This window comes from Macrobrachium nipponense, chromosome 25 (genome assembly GCF_015104395.2).
Source record: "Macrobrachium nipponense isolate FS-2020 chromosome 25, ASM1510439v2, whole genome shotgun sequence".
NCBI lineage: Eukaryota > Metazoa > Arthropoda > Malacostraca > Decapoda > Palaemonidae > Macrobrachium > Macrobrachium nipponense.
The window spans coordinates 35,916,439-35,939,653 of record NC_087214.1 but is presented as its reverse complement, the minus strand read 5'-3'; positions in this window follow the sequence as shown (position 1 = coordinate 35,939,653).

Here is a 23,215-nt window from a genome sequence, read left to right as displayed (position 1 = left end):
TGCAGCCATTATTTATCATCTTTGAGAGGATCGAGATGGGCAGAAATATGATAACACTGATGATGTGTCAGAACTACGAGGTGTTAGTTTTATGTTTATCTGAGGCAGCATGTCGTTCAGTTGCAATTTTTCCCGTGCCACCGATATCCATATCACAATGGCATACTGTGCAAAGTGCAAAATAATCACCTTTTCTGCTTTTATTATATATATATATATATATATATATATTATATATATATATATATATATATATATATATATATATATATGCATATTGCATTCTAGTACAGTATATTTATTTAACTTATTGTAATAACTATAAACTTGTTGTCAAAGACCTGTTAATCTTTTCATCGTCCAATTAAATAAGTAAGTTTCATTTAAAGTTTTCATCGCCTGCTAAAGGAGTTTCATTCAACTCTTTCATCGTCAAATTGAATAAGTTTCATTCCAGGTTTTCATCATCAAATGAAAGAAGTATCGACTGTTGTTGGGAAGTTTCGTTTCTTTTACCCTCTCGTCAAAAACACTAGAATAAAAATTTAACTCAATGTTTAAACAATATGAACTAAAAACGGAAAGGGTTAGTGTCATACCCTTATTTATCAGTTAAAAAAGAAATAAAATATGGGCTAGCACTTACAAGATCACGATAAACCACTTATAACATTCCTCCAGAGTTCCAACTACTGCACCGATCAAGTCGAATATATTGCATAACTGGCAACTGTGTGATACCGAACGTGGATTTCCTTAGTGTGGAAATCTGGCAGCCCTGGCGACAAGTGCTTCCATTAGGAGACAGAAAGCTACCACCACGAGCCACTCTACTGAAAAGGGACAAATCTTTGGCAGAGACAGAAGCGTTTACTGACTTCCATGAGATGTTTCTCAAAAGTTAGAAGCGACTTCATAGGTCGCACCTCGGATACTTGAAAGCTTCAGACACCTTCAGCAAAGTCCCACCCGCCTGGAGGGAAGGATGGGGTTGGGAAACCTGTTAGGAGATCTGCTCTTATCAAGTGTTTTTGTTTTGATGGAGTTCAGGCTCGTATAGTAGCTCGTACGCCACCGAATACACCATTCCCTGATTCGTCCCATGTCCCAAAACGAGGCTATAATCAACATAAGTGGAGATTTTTACCACCACAACCACAAGTGTTGCATCATCGGCATACTGAACAATCTTGTTTTCAAGGACAGCAAACATCTTGCTTGTATACACAACAAATCATGGTGGACTAAGAACGTTACCTCTACCTCATGGAACTCTAAAGATCCCACACATCCACAGCAACTCCCTACTGCTGCTGTCTATACCTGTGAGGTATAGGCCTATATCCTATTAAACATGTCCACCCACTTCAGGATTCTGAAGTTGATAAATAAGTGCCTTTTGATTTAATAAATCAATTCAAAAGATTTATCAAGGGTCCCTTGCAAATGGCACGTCAAGTCTAACACAGCAATGAAGGTCGTACCTAGCTGATTTTCCTCTGTCCGTATTGACCACGAGCTAACAATTCTTCCAGATGCCACAAACATATATAGCGGCTTCAGAATAAGCTCTGCAGCAACTTCAGAGAGAACAGGGAGAATAGAGATTGGTCTCTGGTCTCTCTACAAACTGAAAAAAAGTCTACGTTGCTAAATGCATGTCCTAACAAAGCCCAAATATTTGTTTAGTTTCATGTCGTAATCAAGTCCAAGACACATTTTAACATGCTAAGAAAGTCCAGGAATTTTCTAAATTCACGGCGTAAGAAAGTTCAATTATTTGGTTTAAATGCATAATCCCTAATAAAGTCCAAGAACTTTTAAAAAGTTCGTCCCTGAAACCTACAAGGATAATCCTTCCTGTAAAATTCATGGCCAAAGAAAGTCCAAGAATGGTCTAGATACATTTCCTAAGAAAGTTCAATTATTTTGTTCAAATACCTGTCCTCAGAAACTCCAAGAATTGTCTTAATTCATGTCCTTAAGAAAGTCCATGATTTTCTAAATTAATGTCCTAAGACAGTCCAAGAACTGTCTGAATTCATGTCCTTAAGAAAGTCCAAGAACTTTTAAAAGTCCACTGAGCCAAACCTCTGTGCCAGCGAAAGCAGAAGGTTAAGCATCTTGTTGACGAGAGAAATTGTGTCTGTCATGCAACAGTGGAAAAAAACTCGTTTTACTTTCTACCTACTTATAGTCCCGCAGCCCGGACCACTGAGATACAACGAACGAGATACCGAATGTAACCCCTAACGGTATTTAGGAGTAGACTTGCTAGATTTTGGGTCTAGGTCCAGTATATGAGATACCAGATGATAATAATATAATATATCTGCAGACTCTACTGATTATAGAATGACCGGTGACAGACATTTTGTTTTGGAGGGTGGGTTCCCCTGACAGACGCACTAAAAGAAAAAGGGGGGTTAATTGGATCTAGATCCAACTTAGGAGATACCGAGTAAAATTTACACTACAATAGCACTGCACATCCTAGAATAATGCGGTGGTAATGACAGACATTGTAGTGGGTGGTTTCCCCCTGACAGTCACACCCTACCAGGTGGGCAGGGGGAAGGACAAGCCCTGATAATTAATGTCTAGACTAGTATAGTAGGCTACTATTGACCCGTATTATACATTATCGTGATATATAATAATATTTTTATCCTTTCTATATCCGTTGTATTTTTTATTTAATACAAATATTATTTATTTGTTTCATATAAATAACAGTTATCTGTAGGCCTATAATAATTCGGTCATATTATTATTTTGTCAAGCAAGCAACTGACTTCAGTTATGGTACTCGCTTTAGCTTTGTTTACGAGATGAACACGTTCTTCGCTGCACAAATGGTTTTCGCGCTCGGCTGCCAATACGGTGGTCTGAAGTTCGAATCCCGGCTCGGCCAACGCGGGATCAGAGGAATTTATTTTTGGTCATAGAAATAAATTTCTCGAATAAGTGTGGTTCGGATCCCACAATAAGCTGTAGGTCCCGTTGCTAGGTGACCAATTGGTTCCTAGCCACGTCAAATTATCTAATCCTTCGGGCCAGCCCTATAGGAGAACTGTTAATCAGCTCAGTGGTCTGGTAAAACTAAGATATACTTACGAGATGAACATTAATGTAGCGGCCTAATAGGTAGGTCTCATACATAGTTTTTTATATATATATAGATGTGATGGAATTAATGAAGTGAAATATTCCATACTTCAATAGGAATTTTAAAAAATAACTCCGGCAGTAATTCTTATCCTGAAACATCACAATATTTCTCGATTTTTTTGCCTTTTACATTTTATTAGGCTCACGAAGTTCAGATAATTACCATATTTCTGATATTAATATTGCCTATGATAGATTTTGAATCATTCCAAGGTGTTCCATCTCTCCCCTCCAATCGTAGGTAATGCCTGTTAGGGGGAAACCACCCACTACAATGTTTGGCATTACCATCACCGCTTTCTAGGATATGAAGTGCTATTGTAGTACAAATTTTACTTGGTATCTCCGATGCTGTGGGGTGTCTGAAATGTCTGTCAATACCACCACAATACTCTAGGATGTGCAGTGCTATTGTAGTACAAATTTTACTTGGTATCTCCAATGTTGGATGCAGATCCTGTCTCCCCTCCACACTCCGTTGTGGGGCGTCTGTCAGGGTGAAACCACCCATTGAAATTACGCTGGAAGAAGTTTCTCCAATTTTATTCTCCTTAGGCTTTTTCTGATCAATGTCTTTGTTTCTTACTTTTTTGTACTTTGGATTTTTCCTCAAGACACAAGAAGCTGAAATGCCAAGCCCCACAAATACATCTTTTATTAAAATGGAACTTGCAACTATCAGCATTATGATCAATTCTTGCACACTTTATACAACCCTTGAGAGCCTTGATGTGTGCGACTTTAGTGGAAGGAGTAGGATACTTAGTGCATTTGTGAAGTGGATGGGGATTTATATTATCCACCACAGAGGGGGCAAATTTTAAAAACATTACTGAAACTTAATTGATGAACAGCCGCTGCCCATGCTAGTTAGGTCCGTGAAGGAATTTTCTTTACATTTGCTTCTAGCTTTATAATGCTTTTGAGCATTCAAATAGCGTTCATTAGCTTCATAAAATTGACTCCTAATTAGGGCTAACGATGGTTTATTCTCATTTGTAATTTGTATTAGGCGAGACTTGAAATTTTCGCTTAAGCCTGTCCATGCAAAATACTGTAATGTATCATTTGTTGTCATATCTAGGTCAGAAAATGAATTATAAATGGAATTGACTCTACCTATATATTCGAAGGGCTCTAGTGGTAATCAAGCTTCAAGTTAGACATTTGTTTGATTACATTAAATTTACGTGTAGTAGGCGAGGCTAACGCTTCTAACAACAGAGGTTTGCAATAGATTTGTGCTGTGAACTATCAAGTGAACCAAGCAATACTGAAGCCATCCCAGAAATTTGCTGTTTGAGAAGCAAAAACTTATCAAAATCAGTGTAGCTAAAGTGTTCTGCTACGTCTTCAAATTGTTTCAAAAAGGCTTGTAAATCTTCACCTTCACTGCTTTTAAAAACGGGTAGAGGAGCCGTTGGACTCTCTAACTTACTAGTTACTGGATTAACATTTGAAGGTGAAGAATTTAATTTTGATAACGACGTCAAACATTCTGAAATAAGGTCCTCATAGTGAATGCTGTCATCAATTTCTTGATCATTCTCTGATTTGGCAACAGATTCATCAGAACGGTTTGCTTCCCATTTAAGGTCTCTGATTACTTTATCAAGTTTACTCAGTTCATCTTGAAGCCGTCCGAGCTTCCGGATTAAGTTTTCCCGCTCTTCAACAGACTTGTTAAGAAAGGAAGACTTTGCTCCATGAATTTTAGTGACTTGGCCCCTATAATTTCCCCGAGAGCTTACTAGTTGTTTTAAGTTAACAGACATTTTGAATATATTTGTAAGGATCTTTCTTATTGCAAATGTAAGTGTAAAATAATCAAATTTTCTGACAGCTGGAGAACCAAATCTGCTATTATTTTCATTAAAATCTACTTTGAATTTGGGATGCAATAATTTGTTGCGCTAGGAAATTTTATAAAAATATCAAGACAATTCAAGAGTGCTTTAAATCGTTTCCACCAGTAAAATAACAATAAAGCAAGGCGAAAATGCTCTCAAACTCAAATTTTTCTGGTTGATCAATATATCAGAAGTTGCACCAGGAAATGAATAGCCTAAAGTTAATCTCGCTATCTGTAACATTCACTTCACCAAAGGTTTTACGTCACGTACATAAGAGTGCCAAATATAGCTACTTTGGAAATTTGAAATCAATAGTAATAACGCAAGCCGAGAACGGAACAAAGACGAGGACAAAAAAACGGCAATGACTCACTTCCGGCGGCGCCATTTGATAAAATTAATCTATGGAACAATCTTAAAACAAACAGTTTTGGGCTTCAAATTATATTTAATTAACAATTAACAAGAAATGATTAAGATAGTTAACTATTAATAATAATGACAATTATCTATATATGAAATAACGAAAAACTGTAGTTATTCCGAAGGAAGGAATGGCGTGAAAGGAGTCGAGTCACTGCACAGGATCCTCCGTCTTGAGAAGGAACCCGTCAAAAGTGAGGGAATGCAAACTTCCTCCTCCCGATGTCCATTAATTATCAAGGAAATACAAGGACCTGACAACACAAATAAGTACGATAAAAAAGTATACATATAAAGCATATTAGAAATTATAAAGGGTCGAAAAAAATCTGCAACACGTGTATAAATTACGTCGAAGAAAAATAACTATTCGACATCCCTTTCTTAACTATTCGACATCCCTTTCTATTTGATAAATTACGTAAAAACAAATGAAAGAGAAATACAAAAATTTGTTATCGGATAGCACTGAATAATGAGATAAGTATATAATGATAAATTTGATGTTAAATATTCTTTAGGTCCTTTTAATTTATTTAATGAGCGTGATGGGGGATCAAAGTTGATACGGAAAAAAAACTTTAAACTAATGATCGGACAGTACTTGAACTTGCATTAACTCATTGTACTCACAGCTTCATTAGTCCCGATAGCCACCGCTGAAGTGAGATTCCAAAGTCCCGTGGTGGAATGGACTATACGTAGCTCGGAAAAAAGGTGTTATTAAGCTTGCTGCCATTCTGACGTCCAAGTCCATGAAAGCCATCCTCGGCCGCCCAATGAAGGTTTTAGCTTGCCATATTAATGATAATGAATCTGGATGAAGTAATAGTGTACACACACCCACTGACTCTCTAACTGTCCTGGTGTACACCGACCGGTCAACTCTCCAACTGAAAGAAATCAGAAACTACGGGGCAGCCTTTACTTCCTTCGTCAACCAACAGACGATGTTCCGAGATCTCAAACGACCGTATGGGCTTGTTGATCGTAAACGAGCATAATGCAAGCACTTTTACAAAGGTTATTACTATTATAGTCGGGTGAGACCTAAGAACATCGTAACATTAAATTTTAAAAAATCAATCATACTTTGAAAGAAAAAAAAAATGACAAAATTTAATAATAAATCAAGTTATTTCTAAATCAAAAAATAAAAAGGAAATATGATAGGCTTATTTTTTCTTCATCTGTCATTACCACCACAGTATTCTAGGATGCGCAATGCTATTGTAGTGTAAATTTTACACGGTATCTCCTAAGTTGGATCTAGATCCAATTCCCAACCCCCCTTTTCAGTGCGTCTGTCAGGGGGAACCCACCCTCCAAAATGTCTGTCACCGGTCATTCTATAATCAGTAGAGTCTGCAGATATATTATATCATTAGTTCATCTGGTATCTCATATACTGGATCTAGACCCAAAATCTAACGAGCAATTAGTGGTGCTTGTTAAGTAAGCCACCCATATATTTCCGGCAGACGGTCAGTTTCACAGTTTACAAGTCTAGTACTCCTAAATACCGGAAGGGGTCACAGAGTCGGTATCCCGTTCGTTGTATCTCAGTGGTCAGGGCTGCCACTCTAGTATACTCTACCTTGAGAACAAACCGGCTGGGAGAAGAAGAAGAAGAAGGAAAAGAATTAGATGAAGAAGCCGGAGGAGGAGCAGGAGCGGGAGGAGGAGGAGGAGGAGGAGGAGGGGGGAAGAAGAAATGGAAGACGAGGAGTCGTAAGAAAAGAAGGAACTTTTTGGCGCAGGTGTATACGTTCCCATGGGAGAAGAGCGAGGTTAATGATTGACTGTGTATTATATCTGGAGAAAGGCAGACGTAACGGGCTGTTCATTCCTGGACGTTCTCCAAATGCATTACTCTCTCTCTCTCTCTCTCTCTCTCTCTCTCTCTCTCTCTCTCTCTCTCTCGACAATGTACTGCATTTTAAAAAGTCCTCCAGAATGAGTTGTAAAAATAACCTCAAAAATGCGTTCCAAAATGTCCTAGAAAACTTTGAGCAACGTGTTCTCAACCTGCAATGCAAAAGGTTCTCAAGAATGCATCCCAACGTGTCCTCAAGAATGCATTGCAAAATGTCCTAGAAAACTTTAAGCAACGTGTTCTCAAACTGCATTGCAAAATGTTCTCAAGAAGGCATTGCAAAATGACCTTAAAAATGTATTGTAACGAGTCCTCAAAAATGTCCTCAAGAATGCATTGCAAAATGTCTGAAAAAACGCATTGCACCATGTTCCACGAGTTTGAGAACATTTTGCAATTCTTATTCGGCCATCAACCACACAGAGAGAGAGAGAGAGAGAGAGAGAGATACAAATCTGTTGAAATGACAGCCTCAGCCACGGCCTACGAAACTCTTAGCGGCGGCCCACAAAAAAATGCGGATGGGAAAAAAGTGCGGACAGGAAAAAAAGTGTGGACGGGAAAAAAGTGTGGATGGGAAGAAAGTGTGGACGGGAAAAAAGTGTGGATGGGAAAAAAGTGTGGACGGGAAAAAAGTGTGGACGGGAAAAAGTGTGGACGGGAAAAAAGTGTGGACGGGAAAAAAGTGTGGACGGGAAAAAAGTGCGGATGGGAAAAAAGTGTGGACAGGAAAAAAGTGTGGATGGGAAAAAAGTGTGGATGGGAAAAAAGTGTGGATGGGAAAAAAGTGTGGACGGGAAAAAAGTGCGGACAGGAAAAAAGTGTGGACGGGAAAAAAGTGTGGACGGGAAAAAGTGCGGACGGGACAAAAGTGTGGACGGGAAAAAAGTGTGGACGGGAAAAAAGTGTGGATGGGAAGAAAGTGTGGACGGGAAAAAAGTGTGGACACGGAAAAAAGTGCGGACGGGACAAAGTGTGGACTCGGGAAAAAGTGTGGACGGGAAAAAGGTGTGGATGGAAGAAAGTGTGGCGGGAAAAAAAGTGTGGAACGGGAAAAAAGTGCGGACAGGAAAAAAAGTGTGGACGGGAAAAAAGTGTGGATGGGAAAAAAAGTGCGGACGGGAAAAAAGTGTGGACGGGAAAAAAGTGTGGACGGGAAAAAAGTGTGGATGGGAAAAAAGTGTGGACGGGAAAAAAGTGTGGATGGGAAAAAAGTGTGGATGGGAAAAAAGTGTGGACGGGAAAAAAAGTGTGATGGGATGAAAAAAGTGGATGGGAAAAAAGTGTGGATGGGAAAAAAGTGTGGATGGGAAAAAAGTGTGGATGGGAAAAAAGTGTGGATGGGAAAAAAGTGTGGATGGGAAAAAAAGTGTGATGGGAAAAAAAGTTGTGGACGGGAAAAAGTGTGGACGGGAAAAAAGTGTGGAACGGAAGAGAAGTGCGGACGGGAAAAAAGTGCAAACGGGAAAAAAGTGTGGACGGGAAAAAGTGTGGATGGGAAAAAAAGTGTGGACGGAAAAAAGTGTGGACGGGAAAAAAGTGTGGATGGGAAAAAAGTGTGGACGGGAAAAAAAGTGTGGACGGGAAAAAAGTGTGGACGGGAAAAAAGTGTGGACGGGAAAAAAAGTGCGGACGGGAAAAAAGTGTGGACGGGAAAAAAAGTGCAGATGGGAAAAAAGTGTGGACGGGAAAAAAAGTGTGGACGGGAAAAAAGTGTGGACGGGAAAAAGTGTGGACGGGAAAAAAAGTGTGGACGGGAAAAAAAGTGTGGCCGGGAAAAAACGGGAAAAAAGTGTGGATGGACGGACAGAAGACGAATTCGATGCAACAGTTTCCTTTGGCAGACCAAAAAAGTACTTGGTAGTTATATATATATATATATATATATATATATATATATATATATATATATTATTATATATTGCTACTTTCAAAATGCATGTTTTCCCCTCTTTGAAATGTCATGTAGATTGTGCAACATTTTTTTTCAGATTCCTAGATAGCTTAGAATAGGATGTTTTAAAATGTGTGTTCAGATTTCGCATTAACGTCTTGTAAAAGAATATATATATAATGTAAAGAGAGAGATCCTTGTCTTTTCAAAGCTGCAAATGTTTAACTTTTATGTCAGCACTTTAGGATTAGAGTCTGCGAGATCCGTTTGCTTCCCTGCTCGTCAGCGTGTTGATAGCGAGAGAGTCGAGTCCTTGCATTGTCGTCAAAACATGTCAATTAATTAATATCGTTTACCCTCCGTTTTTTTTTTTTTTTCAACGGGTAGTATCTGTTGAGCAGTCTTGTCTTGTACGTGTATGTATTTGCCGAGTACCACGTGCACGTTACTCATTTCTTTATGTAAGATTGCGTCAGATTTCAGAACTTTCTGGAAGCTTTCGTACCCAGAACGTATTTGTCATCTGCCTAGCCCAGTTTCCATGAGGGAAGAGATTTCATTCGATCTTAAGACCTCAAGGCAGTTAGACTCTCTCTCTCTCTCTCTCTCTCTCTCTCGACATCGAGATTATATTAACGTAACGTAAATTGGTCACTCGTAACATTTTAGAATTTAATGCTTGATATTTCTTAGAATTTATTTAGTTTATTTAGTTTCTTTTGTGGAATCTGAACAAACATTTCGTAACGGCGCCTGGTTTTTTTTTTTGTGAAAGTGTAATATACAAGCTGCAGCAAAAGAGAAAGAAAGAAGTTGGTATACCAAAAAAAGGTAAATGTGGGTTATATTTTTATTAGTTGCAACTAATAATGGATAGGGAGTGTGTTTAACTAATAACGGATAGGAATTGTGTTTAACTAATAATTGATAGGCACTGTTGTCTGTTACGAAGGTTTGGTAAAAGCTGTTGGTTACGGTGTTTTTGAGTGAAAAAGATTTACACTTTTACACATTGCTGATATTTTTTGTGTTTGTGTCTGTTCCATTGTTTGTGCACTTATTCATTTTCTTATTGAAGTGTGTCTTTTTGTTTATATTTTCATTTGGATTCACAATTTAATTGAACTTAGTTATTTTCATTGCTTTATCATTACACATTTAAATTTAACACTTGTGAATTAATTTGCATTTACTTAGAATTCTTTTCAAGATTTATTGTTGTTTAGCACTTGTGAATTAATTTCAAATTTTCAGTTATTGCCTAACACTTTTGAATTTTGATTGAGTTAATTTTCTTGAATTTTGTGATAAATTAATTTTGATTTAATTTTACTTAATTTGATTCAAGAATTAATTAAACTTTACTTTGTTTTCAAGTAACAGTAATTTTCCCTGATATTGTGAATTTCACTTATAAATTTTGAATTTAATAATAAATTTTTGTATTTAAAATTTTTATAAGTGTTTTCTTGATCACACTTACACCAGTATTAAATAACCTTATATATGAATTATGACTAGTATTTCATGATAGGTAGAGACATAGAGTGGTAATTGATTTGCTTTCCTTCAATTTAATTGAAGTGACTTAGAACCAGGGAAGTAGCTACTTAGACTTCTGAAATCAGGGAAATACTTAGAGTTTTGAAAGTTGTTGATGGAGTGATGCCCTTTGATTAATTTAATTACTTACAAGATTACTCACACCTGTTTTGATGAACTTAGTCTGATTTTCTGCAATACTGGTAAGTGTTAAGGGATCACTGTTGCCTTTAGTGTATTCAGTCGTTTAAACGTGTATGAAGGTTCAGGTGTCGGCTTTTGTGAGGTAATAATTGATAAATGATAACCAGATACCTTGGCACATCGTAACAATATATATATATATATATATGTATATATATATATATATATATATATATATATATATATATTATATATATATATATATATATATATGATGACATTGGCTGCGACCGAGAGTTGGGGTGCGGGGGCGGGGAGGAATGTTCCCTTTCAGACTGACTGACCGATGTCCAAACCATTCGCAGGCCGAGATGTGGTCATCAAGAAGGCGTTCTTCCTCCATCATGTATGCTGGCAAAGAGGCTTCTCTCTCCTTCTATAGTTCTTTGTAGAACCTGTTTCTCATGAAACCTAGCTACGTGATAGGTCAAGTATGGCGTCGCACCTACATCCGGCTACCAGTCGACTATTAATTATTTCTAATGTACCTTTTCACACTACGTCGGTCCGGCATCGCATTGCAGTTGGCCATTGTGTTGAATGCGTGTCTTCACACTATGCGATTGTTTCCTGCATATACGTGCGGCAGCTGTAGACTTCCACACTGCTTCTGGTGATCGGGTGCATTGGGTATGGAATCATTTGAGGGATATAAAGTGTTATTCCCGTTGCTGAATAACCACTGGTTCCATGCAACGAAAAAACACCATACAGTAATAATAATAATAATAACAATAATAAATAGTGTTATTGGTATATAAGAAAGAACTAGAGGTATGGATAGCACAAGTATAAACTACTGAGAAATGATTTACTAAATGACTTGCTGTTTTGTTTCATTTAGGTTACATATACGTTTTGATACTGAAATTATTAGAAGGTTATCGGCAAATTATTTATAGAAAAGAGGCTAAAAGCTTTTGATTTCGATAAATATGATTTTTTAAGAAGTTTTTATAGTCAACACTTACGTTTTATTTACATTAATTAATGAAACAGAGAGAGATATGCATTTTTTGATATCAAAGTAAAAGACTTGTTTTTGAGATAGATATATCAGTTTATACATTTTGATAAATAGAGATGTTTCAGCTTACACTTGTTGCTTTCATTTATCCTTTTTGATTTTATATGGAAAAGCAAATTTACAAGAAAAGGTGCATATTATTTCCTCTTACCTGATGGTAACTGCCAGTTGTTGTGCTGGCGAAATAGCATCTCTGAATGTCGTATTTTCTTTTAGCAACTGGTCATAAAGACGTGACAAGAGTTCGTCAAAGGTTGTTTTCGACAGTCTGATGTAATTGAAAAATTCATCGTCATCTCTTTTCAGCTCCTCGAAAAGAGTGGTAAATGTACCATGAAAGTGCCTTTGTGTATTCAAAGGGTGTACTCAGTGGATTCTAGATTTTCTCTTCTTTTTTTCTCAAATGTAATAAATAAAGACACAATAATTTTCTCTTCCTGTCCATCTAGGCATCACTACAGGCTGAGGAGAGCAAACTGGAAGCACTTGTCAAAAATTGGGTCATTTTGTGCGACAGTCGGACAAATGTACGATTTGCGCAATTTTGTGTCGCATTTAGATCCGGCACTGCAATCGCATCTTGGTCCGACAAGAAATGCATTGTGTGAAAGGGCCCTTAGAGCCTCAATGTATCGTATACGAGCTTCAAAAAAAAAAAAAAGAAAAAGAAAACGGTTCGGGAAAAACCCCTTGTTGGACCGAAAGGCGAGAAGCAGCCCGAGTGGCCAGAGAAGGAGGGAGAACCAACTCAGAAACCGGCGCAAGCCAGACTCTGCAGCTTCTGTACTGAGGAACAGGTATACTGAGGAAAGACGAACGTCGGTTCAGCTTCTGTACTGAGAAACAGCTTAACGTGTCAAATGTATAAGTGGGAACATTTTGTAAGTCACTCTACAAAACTATAAACGCTTCCGAGATTCTTGTATAGGCCAGAGGCCAAGCTCTGGGGGTTGCCAAGTTGGCAACTTTGGTGCCAAAATCCTGAAAGTTGGAAACTTTCTGAGGTGGTTGGCAATAGAATTTTGTGGTTGGCAACTACCACCGAAATTGGCAACTTGTTGGCAACTTTCGGTTATCAAAAAATATATTGTTGCTTTTCTGAACGATTGTTGCAAAATTTCCACTACAAAGTCCACAATTATGCTTTGCCGCTTACCATCACAGCCAGAATAGTTTGAAATTAACTTCTTTGCCAATACAAAGGTCAAACCTCCACTCTGTGACCTGAGTAAACAAGAATTAAGAACGACGCTTTTGCCGCCACGGCCACGTTTGTTGTGTTGTGTTGGAAAGTTGCTGTGATATTATTTTGCCTGATTTCATAGAATTGTAAGTGATATTACTACGATTTATTGCTGTGTGTATAATATCTCCTTTCGAGATAACAGGATCATAAAAATTGACATAGACCTATAAGGGCGTATGCCTTTTTGTCGGTTTACGCAGCTCATGACGTTTGAATTATAGGCCTATCTTACATTCAACTGTTTTATTTTGGTTATTGTGTTTATTCTTGTTTTTGTTGTTGCTGTTATATCCTAACATTGCAGAATAAACATAGACCTATTCAAAAAATATTGGCGCAAAGAAATATCTGCCTACTATTGTTAACTGAAATTTAATAATGCTTTAATTAAAAGTAATCGAGATCTTTGTGAATATTGTCTGCGCTAGAATATTCTCCTAACAACAAAGAGAGAGAAGAGAGAGAGAGAGAGAGAGAGAGAGAGAGAGAGAGAGAGACTCTATAAGAATGCCCCAAAACCAAATGATTCATGGGCTACTCGTATTCGCAGACTGGTTTGGATCTTCTCATACATAACTTTCAGCTGTCATACATTTTTCTAATTTGTTAAGTACCTTATGATGCCTTCCAAGTTCCTACCATAGCCTTCATTCTCATAGAAACGCTACAGCAGCCTTATATTTACTCGTCACAGCAATACAATTTATCCCTTTAGTAAATATATTTTCAGTGTAGTTCATTGAAAGCAGTTTGATAGTTGGTGTAAGGCTGAGACAGTCCTAAGGTTTGGCCATCCGCGCAAGTATGTGTATGTGCTCTTGCTTATAAGTGTACGTTCCACTTTATGCATATACATTATATATCGTGGAGTTGAAAGTTCCAACTTGAAACTACTATATTAATAACAGATACGGGTAAAAAACCATTTCCAATAAGAAATAGACGTGTAGGTCCATGCCCCTGTCATTGGCTCAAAATATAAGAATTTGACGTGAAGGCCTATGCCCTGTCATTGGCTCAAAATATAAGAATTTGACGTGAAGGCCTATGCCCTGTCATTGGCTCAAAATATAAGAATTTGACGTGAAGGCCTATGCCCTGTCATTGGCTCAAAATATAAGAATTTGACGTGAAGGCCTATGCCCTGTCATTGGCTCAAAATATAAGAATTTGACGTGAAGGCCTATGCCCCTGTCATTGCCTCAAAATATATGAATTTGACTCAAATATATGAATTTCACGTGTAGGCCTAAGCCCTGTAATTACCTCAAAATATAAGAATTTGACGTGTAGGCCTAAGCCCTGTCATTGATACAAAAGGTATTTCAACAAAATCTATAGACTCCCACTACTGTTTATTTATCTCATCCTCACTGGTAGCTAATAGATAGATAGATAGATAGATATAACTTAATGTGATGACACATTTGAATTTTGGTGGGAATAATGGAAAATCAGCTGTTGTTACTTATTGGGGCTTGGGTGTGAGGGGGGCAAGTTGAAACTTGAGGGGGCAAGTTGAGTCTTGGGGGGACAGTTGCCCCTCCCCCCCCTCCCCCATAAATGACGCCCCTGACTGGGATAGTAAATGCAAATCGAAAACTATTACTATTTGTATTACTACAAAGTTTCAACACAACTGTAATTTCACATAACCCTGTGAAATTAGCAGTTTTTCTCTCATTTTATGGCAAATGCGCAGGTAACTAAGAGAAAATGTATATAAGGAAGGATGTTTTTGGCTAAATTAATCAAGGGTTATTAGTGGACAAAGGGGTTGGCAACTTTTGGCAACTTTTCTAGCAATCATTGGCAACTTTTAGTCTTGGAAATCTGGCAACCCTGTAATCAGACTGGGACCTAGGTGGTCATTCAGTGCTGGAATTCAGGCGTAACAGGAGGAAAACCTCGGAGCAGTCGCAGTACGGAAAACAGATTAGCAGAAGAGGGTGGAAAGTAAGATGGAAAAGGACTATGCATATAGCTTGTCACATACCTAGCTATATACATATACCTAAAGTATATATGTATTTGAACTAAGTATATGAAGTTATATCGTAGCAAACAGGACTTAATCTACAAATGTCCTTTAATATCCAAATCGCTCTACCTCGGAATTAACATTATTTTCATGTATGTTAACCAAAGGGGAATTTCTTGAGTTGATAATTATTATAGATTGAATCCACAAGAGGACGAAATTATTATCAAATAAAAAATTGTCCTTCAGTTAACATATATGAAAATATATTAATTCTGAGGTAGAGCGAATTGGATATTAGAGGACATTGTGTAGCTTAATGCATATATACATGTGTATAATATATACATATGAATATGTATATGAATATATATTTATATGTATATATATATATGTATATATTGTAATGGTAATTGCTGAATAGCAAAGAAAGATAAAGGAAAGGAAAACTCATGATCGAGAAATTCTGCAGCAAGGAGGCATTCGCGCCCGTGTTGGAGGCGCCTGTTCTTGTGGTTGTTCTGGAATCGTCGGGCGTGTTGTGGAGCCCAACAGGCGCCGAAGTGTCGTGAGAAACGGCGCGACTTCTGATGCAATACTTCGTTGAGAAACTTCTAAATCGTTCTGGTAATCTCGGGAGTCTGTGACACTCACCGGAGGCCCCGCCCCCAGAATGCCGTATAAATACGACGGACGAAGTAGGAGAAGACAGATCATCAGTTAGTCACAGAGTAAGAGATCATCAGTAAGAGCCACAGATCCGATTATCAGTGAGAGCTCAGCAGCAGAGATCAGAAGGACGAAACATCAAAGAGAAAAAGTCACTTGAGAGAGAATTGGTTGGACTCTAGTCAAGTCGTCTTCAGGAGTGGACGACCGAGTTATTTCGACGTTGAGTGAGGCTTCAGAGAAGAAACGTTCTGCTAGAGGTTTTGGGGAGTTCCTGCCCTTCAAGTATCAAGAGTAGACATTATTTTCTGCAATACGGAGTCAAGAAGACGTCTGTAATCGCAGTTCTCCTTTTGTGAAGCCATTGTTTCGAGTTGCAAAACTGATTGGCAAGTAATTTCATTACCTTACTGTTCCCCCAGTTCATGCAGTGTAAGATTTTACCTTTTTTATGTAAATAGGAGACACCATTCTGCATTTATCTTTGTTAGTGAGCTTGTAAATAAACCTTTGTTGTGTTAGTGTTTCTTTCTATATTCGTATCCCCAGTTTCAACTGTTGGTGTTGAATTTTTTATTTTTTATTTCATATCGAACCTGAAGCGGACCTCTCTCAGAGGCCGTAACACACACTCACACACTCACACACACACACACACACACACACACACACACATATATATATATATATATCATATATATATATATATATATATATATATATATATATATATATATACATTGTTCAAGATTTTAAGGCAGAACCAGGGAAAGTTGAGATCTCTTATTACAAGATTCATTCATCCTTGTCTATATGCAAGTTGCCCCTTTGAACTGAAAGCATCCATTCTCTAGAAAGCTATCTCTGGTCCCATTGGCTGTCGGAATTTAACCCCCACACGGCGTGGGCGGAACTTACCAGAAGAAATTTTAAAAGGAGCAGGGACCAGCACCTCGCCCTCAGAAGAACCTTAGACCTAAGAGAGGTCAAAAGCTCCTGCTATCTCGCCCTGCAGACAACACTTCACCCGTCTGCTCCCCCTGCCTCCTCTGGGAAGATCCCAGATATTTTTATATGTCCATAGTGCACAGAAATATCAGCAGATAAGAAGACTACCAAGCCCAAGATTTCCAGGTACTGTGAGAGTAAATTCCAGTTCAACCAGGGAATTGTTTTGCCTTTTGTCTGTATTTCATTTCCATTCTTCCAAAGCGACTTCCCCCTCCTTTGTTTAGTTTCTCATTTCCCCAATCTTGATTCAGTGCTGTGATTACTCCCCTTGTGATACTAGTAAAAATCCCCTAGTAAATTCGAGCAACAAAATAGTTCTCTCTGTGTAAATTCCCAGTTATTTTCATCCCCCCTGAGTGGCCTGTAAACTTTTGATTGAAAGAAAGTAGTGTGTAACGCTCGCCCACATGTGCCCCTAGCCTTATGCCAGTATACCATCTCTTTGCAGACAAACACCATGCCTGATTGTGGTAAAACTTGGGGACCCTTTGGAGTAAGCCTTGCATTTTCAATAACCCGTTTGCGCAAAACTCTGAACGCCATGTCTGGTTGCCCGCAGCCACGTGTTTCGGTGGATCTACAATCAACCACCTTATTAGTTCCTGGACCTATGTAAATTAATGTAAATATAGTGAATTTAAAAACTAAACTCCAGCTTTTTATGTAAAATTCCCCCTTCCTCAGTAATATCGGTCTTCTGCCATAGTTTTCCCCTTTCTTGTTTGTGACCTCATTCCTCCATTCAAGGCCAATTTTTTTCAGTGTTAAACTACATTTTTCAAGAGCGAACAAGCAGTTCAGAACAATATATATTATATATATATTATATATATATATATACTATATATATATATATATATATATATATCTATATATATATATATATATATTATATATAATATATATATATATATATGTATGTTACGCTCATTATTGAAAATTGCCAATTATTGAAAATCGGCAATAGAAATGCCTATTGTTGAGAATGAGCAAGCGATTTGCCGATTATATAAAATGAGCAATTTTTCTTGCCTAGTATTTAAAATCAGCAGGGTTTCAAAACTCGGCAAGACCATTTTGCCGAATATTGATAAATCGACTACTATACCATCTGTAATTAATGGGTGAAGAAATTTTGTGAATAGAATATATGTTGACATTATTTTTAACTTTTAATGTTTTATCCTATTCTAATCTCTTTTGTTAATGGCAGTTTGGCCATTTATAAGTAAGTTTAAGTAGCCTATCACCAACAATTGTTGTCAACTTGTAAATAGGAGTGAAGGTGTGATGTGAAACATACGGTACTCATGATAATTCTCTCGACAAATACGTAGATTAGTTACAGAATTCTTTTCATTCTTTACAATAGTTCTTGGCGAATATCGAATAATCCTCATGGCTTCAGCGATGGAAGTAAAAGAAAATTTCGAGGCAAGGTTACGGACCATCGTTGAAGGAAAAGGGAAGAACACAAGACTGTTCTCGCTTGAAAAAGTGAAAGATATTATATCAAGGTTATCAAAGGATCTAGAAAGTGATGCTATCACCACTATTGATTATAACTATCTTTCAAGATATGAGATTCTTAAGGTTGATGAAACGGAATGTTTGATAAATAAAAGAACAGATGGGGAAGAACATTACAAATACGGATAAATAAAAAACTGATATTATAATAGAATTAAAAAATATATGATGGCTGTTATAAAATGAGTGTATTACAGTAAACATTCTTAAACTGTTATTAAACTAGAGAGTCATTATGGTCTACATTAGTTTGCTTAGTGCTTAGAATGGACCTTCCAGCTGTCAAAATTGAATACTGGTTGTTTGAAACACTTAAGTTACAATATTTTCAATATTCGGCAACGTTATCAATATTCAGCAAAAACGTGTTGCTAATATATAAAATGAGCAATATTTTGCCCATTATTGAAAATTTTCAATATTAGCCAGGGCCCTTGCTGATTATCTAAAATAGGCAATTTTTTTGCCGATTTTCAAATAATCGGCAATTTTCAATAATGAGCGTTACATATATATATATAATATATATATAGAGATATATATATATATCAAAAACTTCTCCAGCATCTCTTGTATAGTATTTACACTAGAAATAAAGTGTCCTAAACGCAGCGGCCAGACTACTTAGGGGGGGGGGGGGGGGGGTGGGGGGGGGGGGAATAAGACGTGCAATGCACCAGGCCCCCTGTGATTGGGGGTCCATCTGGCCCCATCATAGTGTCTAAGTAGATTGATTTGGTGAAATATTGTAAATATGTCTAGGTAATCCTACTATAATGGGCGTCATGTCTGTCCGTCTATCATTCAATCATGGCCAAACAGCTGGTCCAATGGGCATGCAACTTGGCAGGGTTATAGTGGGGACCCATAAGATGGTTTGTAATGGGGTTTCATCCTACCTCCCCCTCCCACTCACCTCCGAAGGGGGTGGGGGTGAGAAGAGATTCCCTGAAACGAGGCTGGTTACGCCCATAAACTTAGTTACTTTACGAATTTATCACACATAATTTCTGTGTACATATGTCCGCTTAGAAATAATGGAAATATATACATGATAATGATGATCACAGTAGTAGTTTTTATTCTTTTCTATACTATAGTATCATCACTATCATTTGTTATTATTGTTATTATATTGTTAGTGGTAGTAGTTTAATAATAATGATGACAATACTAATAATAATAATGGTAATAATGATAATGTTTTATTTTTATCTATAATATAGATAAAAATAAACCTAATGATAGTAATATTAATAGTCATCATAAAATCTTAAAGATGATGAAAATAATGATCATGATTACGACGTGACTTCTTCTAATATTTGAGTAAGTTTTTGGCATTTTCACACAGGCCCACACATACACAATATATATGTATACACATATAAAATTTATATATACATAACCTATATAAATATATGTGCATATATATATATATATAAATATATGATATATAGATATATAGATATATATATATAGCAATTGAAACACCAGCAGGGAAGTGCCATCTACATATCAGTAAGGACACCAAGGCCAAAACCCAGAACAGCATTTTTGTACAACTTTATTGGGACATGTTTCGAGTAGTACTATCACGCGTTATCAACCTACAAAATTTAAAATTAAAATTAATGACATTATAGTTCTTGCAATCAAATTTTCAATAATAAAATGATATGTATAAAAATTATACAATTATAAACCAGAGACCAAGTATTTACTGAGTACTGAAGAGTTTAATATTTTACAAAGTCTAGCTAAAGACACATCCATTGTGGTTACAAAACCCGATAAGGGCAATGGTGTAGTCTTGCTGAATAGAACAGAGTATGTTGATAAAATGATAGACATCCTTAATGATTAGACTAAGTTCCACGTAATTAAGAAAGACCCTTTCAAATGTATTGTGCATTTAGAAGATAAAGTCAATAGAACATTAGACAAACTATGTAAATCTGGCTGTTTCTCTAAAGAGGTTTTTCATGGCCTTCAAGCGTCCGGGTCGCATATTTCCGAAGTGCACTCAACGTTCGGCCAGACTCCGCCCCTATGGCCACTATGGGAGGAGATATCTCACTTTCCTCACAGACGACGCATTCGCATTTCGCTCTGCAATACTGCCCACTTCATTCTTATCCCAGTCATTAGCTTATTTTTTTATGTGTTTATAATTTCTTTGTTATGTAAACATGAAATCGTATGAATCTGGTGGTGGTTGGCTGTCCTGCGCAGTCGAAGTTCAGCATCTGCACAAACGAACGCAGTGTTCTTCACAATTTAAGCTGATATATTTAAACAAGGAATATAACATTTTCTTGACTGTTTTGCTTCAACTTAGATTCAATAAACTTTCGCTGTTGAGAACCACTTTGCTCGCTATTACGTAAGAAACTTCTTGCTTTATAGGTTTCTTTTGCAGACGACGTATTAGGCTTCTACATGTTGCCATCTGTTGCCGTTTTTACGTACTACTCACTAGCTATACCGTTCATTCTTCTCCCAGACGTTCGCTAATTTTGTTAACTTTTTATTTTTATGTTATATCAACATGAAATTTGATGTATATCCATATTTACGATAGCAGTATACATATTTTGCTATATAAATCAATATTATTCACAGATTCATCGTAATATCATGCTAACCAAAGTTCGTTTAGAGAAAATGCGTTTTTACATTAGAACCTGAATGGTAGTCATGCTCATGACAGTTACACGAATTGATCATAATATGTGGTGTGTTGTTTCATATACGAATAATATTTGTATTTACATAACTTTTATTGCTTATTTATAATTTTTCTTGTGGAAATTATCTAAAATTGTCTAAAATAATCAGAAAGGAGGTGGCGATGCAAAGGCACACTCCTCCGAGTCCTACTAACATCATCATCAAGTCAAAATAAAAGCAGAGATGGCGAGGGAATTCCAATTTTCAAGATCTTGCACGTGGTAACTGTGTTGGTTCTGGTTCCAAGTAGCATGGCAACAATGAGATCCCTCGATTTTGTGGATGAAGGATTCGATAACATTATCCTGGAAGACACGACAGACACGCTGGCAATAAGAACAAAGAGGAAGCAATGAAATTGAAGGACACTTATTTTAAGAGAAATTACGTGAGTTCCGTCTATAAGAGTAAATACGCACCAAAGAGATTCGCTTACCATAAGAGACTGCAGTGCATACATGCAGGCAAGCTACACAAGGGAGTGAAAAAACTTTTACTGGGTACTACGCATTTATACCTTCTTTTTTTTTCCTGACAAATATTTAGCTTTTGAGTAATGTCTACACTGAATATGCAGCAGCAGCAGAAGTTTTTTCTGACGCACTGCATACACTGGGAGACAAAAAAGTTAAGTATATCTTAGTTTTACCAGACCTCTAAGCAGAATAACAGCTCTCCTAGGGCTGGCCCGAAGGATTAGGATATTTTTGACGTGGCTAGGAACCAATGGTCACTAGGCAACGGGACCTACAGTTTATTGTGGGATCCGAACCACATTATATCAAGAAATGGATTTCTATCACCAGAAATAAATTCCTCTGATTCCCAATTGCCGAGAATCGAACTTCGGACCACCGGATATGTAGCCGAACGCGAAAACCGCACGTCCAACGAGGAACTACTGGGAGGCAAAACTTCTTGCAATAGTGTAAGCTTTTTCATGAAGAAATGAAAGGTATTAAAGTCGACTAACAATCTAAAATTAGCTCCTTACATTCTTATGGAGCATCATTTAAATTGTCTGGAGCTGGCAGGGGTAAAATACCTTGTTAACCAACATCAGTTGCTAGACGTCCAGTTGGCATGCCAAGAGGAGTTGCCTCAATTGGAAAGGGCAGAAAAGGAAAGTCTGATTTGCTCGTAAAAGCAGCTAAACGTAAGAGAAACTTGGCACTCAGTGTTGTGCTGAAGCAGCAAAATGCCAAAAGCCATCAACATTAGTGAAGTGTTAAGCCTTGTGTCCTATCTTTGCTAGTGTATCTTCATAGCTCAAATTTCTGAGCTGTGGTACCCATCTTGTAACTGCTCTTTGTACTTTCTTTAGTTCTATATTAATGCTTCTTTTTGAATGAGGTCTCCATACCACTGCTACCTATTCCAGAGTTGGTCTTCTGAAAGATAGTATCATTCCTTTCACCATTTCTTCATCCTCTGTGAAAAGTACTTTTATATTTGCTATAACTACGTTGCACTTCTCATTTATCATTTCTGTGATCTTCAGATTATATTTTCTATTTACTATGACTCGTATATGTGTCACCTACTAGCATCCATATACGTAGCAAGCTGCTTATATAATAATCTACAGACATTTTTTGTAATAATGATGAAAATGGATTTATTTTTCTTACATTATATTTTTTGTCTAGTATGTATGTATTCTGGCACTTAAGAGTCCTCCCACTTGTCCTTTTACTATAAGTCAGCAGCAAGTAAGACAATTGATCTCGCAGCTTAATATTATCATTAGTATTATTTAGCAATAGAGGCTGATGGAAGATATTTTCACAGTATAGACATTTATTTTTTTAAACTCCCTCGTGTCCATGTTTGATGTACATAAAAAGTTCGTTCATTTATGCAACATTGTACTGCAGTGCAGATGACAGAAAGTGATTAGCAGGTTGTAGCAACAGGTAAAGCATGTATGGACTAGAAAGTTATAACTGACTGACAACAAGGAAGAACTCCAAGTTGTGCAAGGTTGCCATCCTTTAGAAGTGAATATATCTGAGAGCAAAATTGAAGAAACACAAACTAAGTGTTGAACTTGAG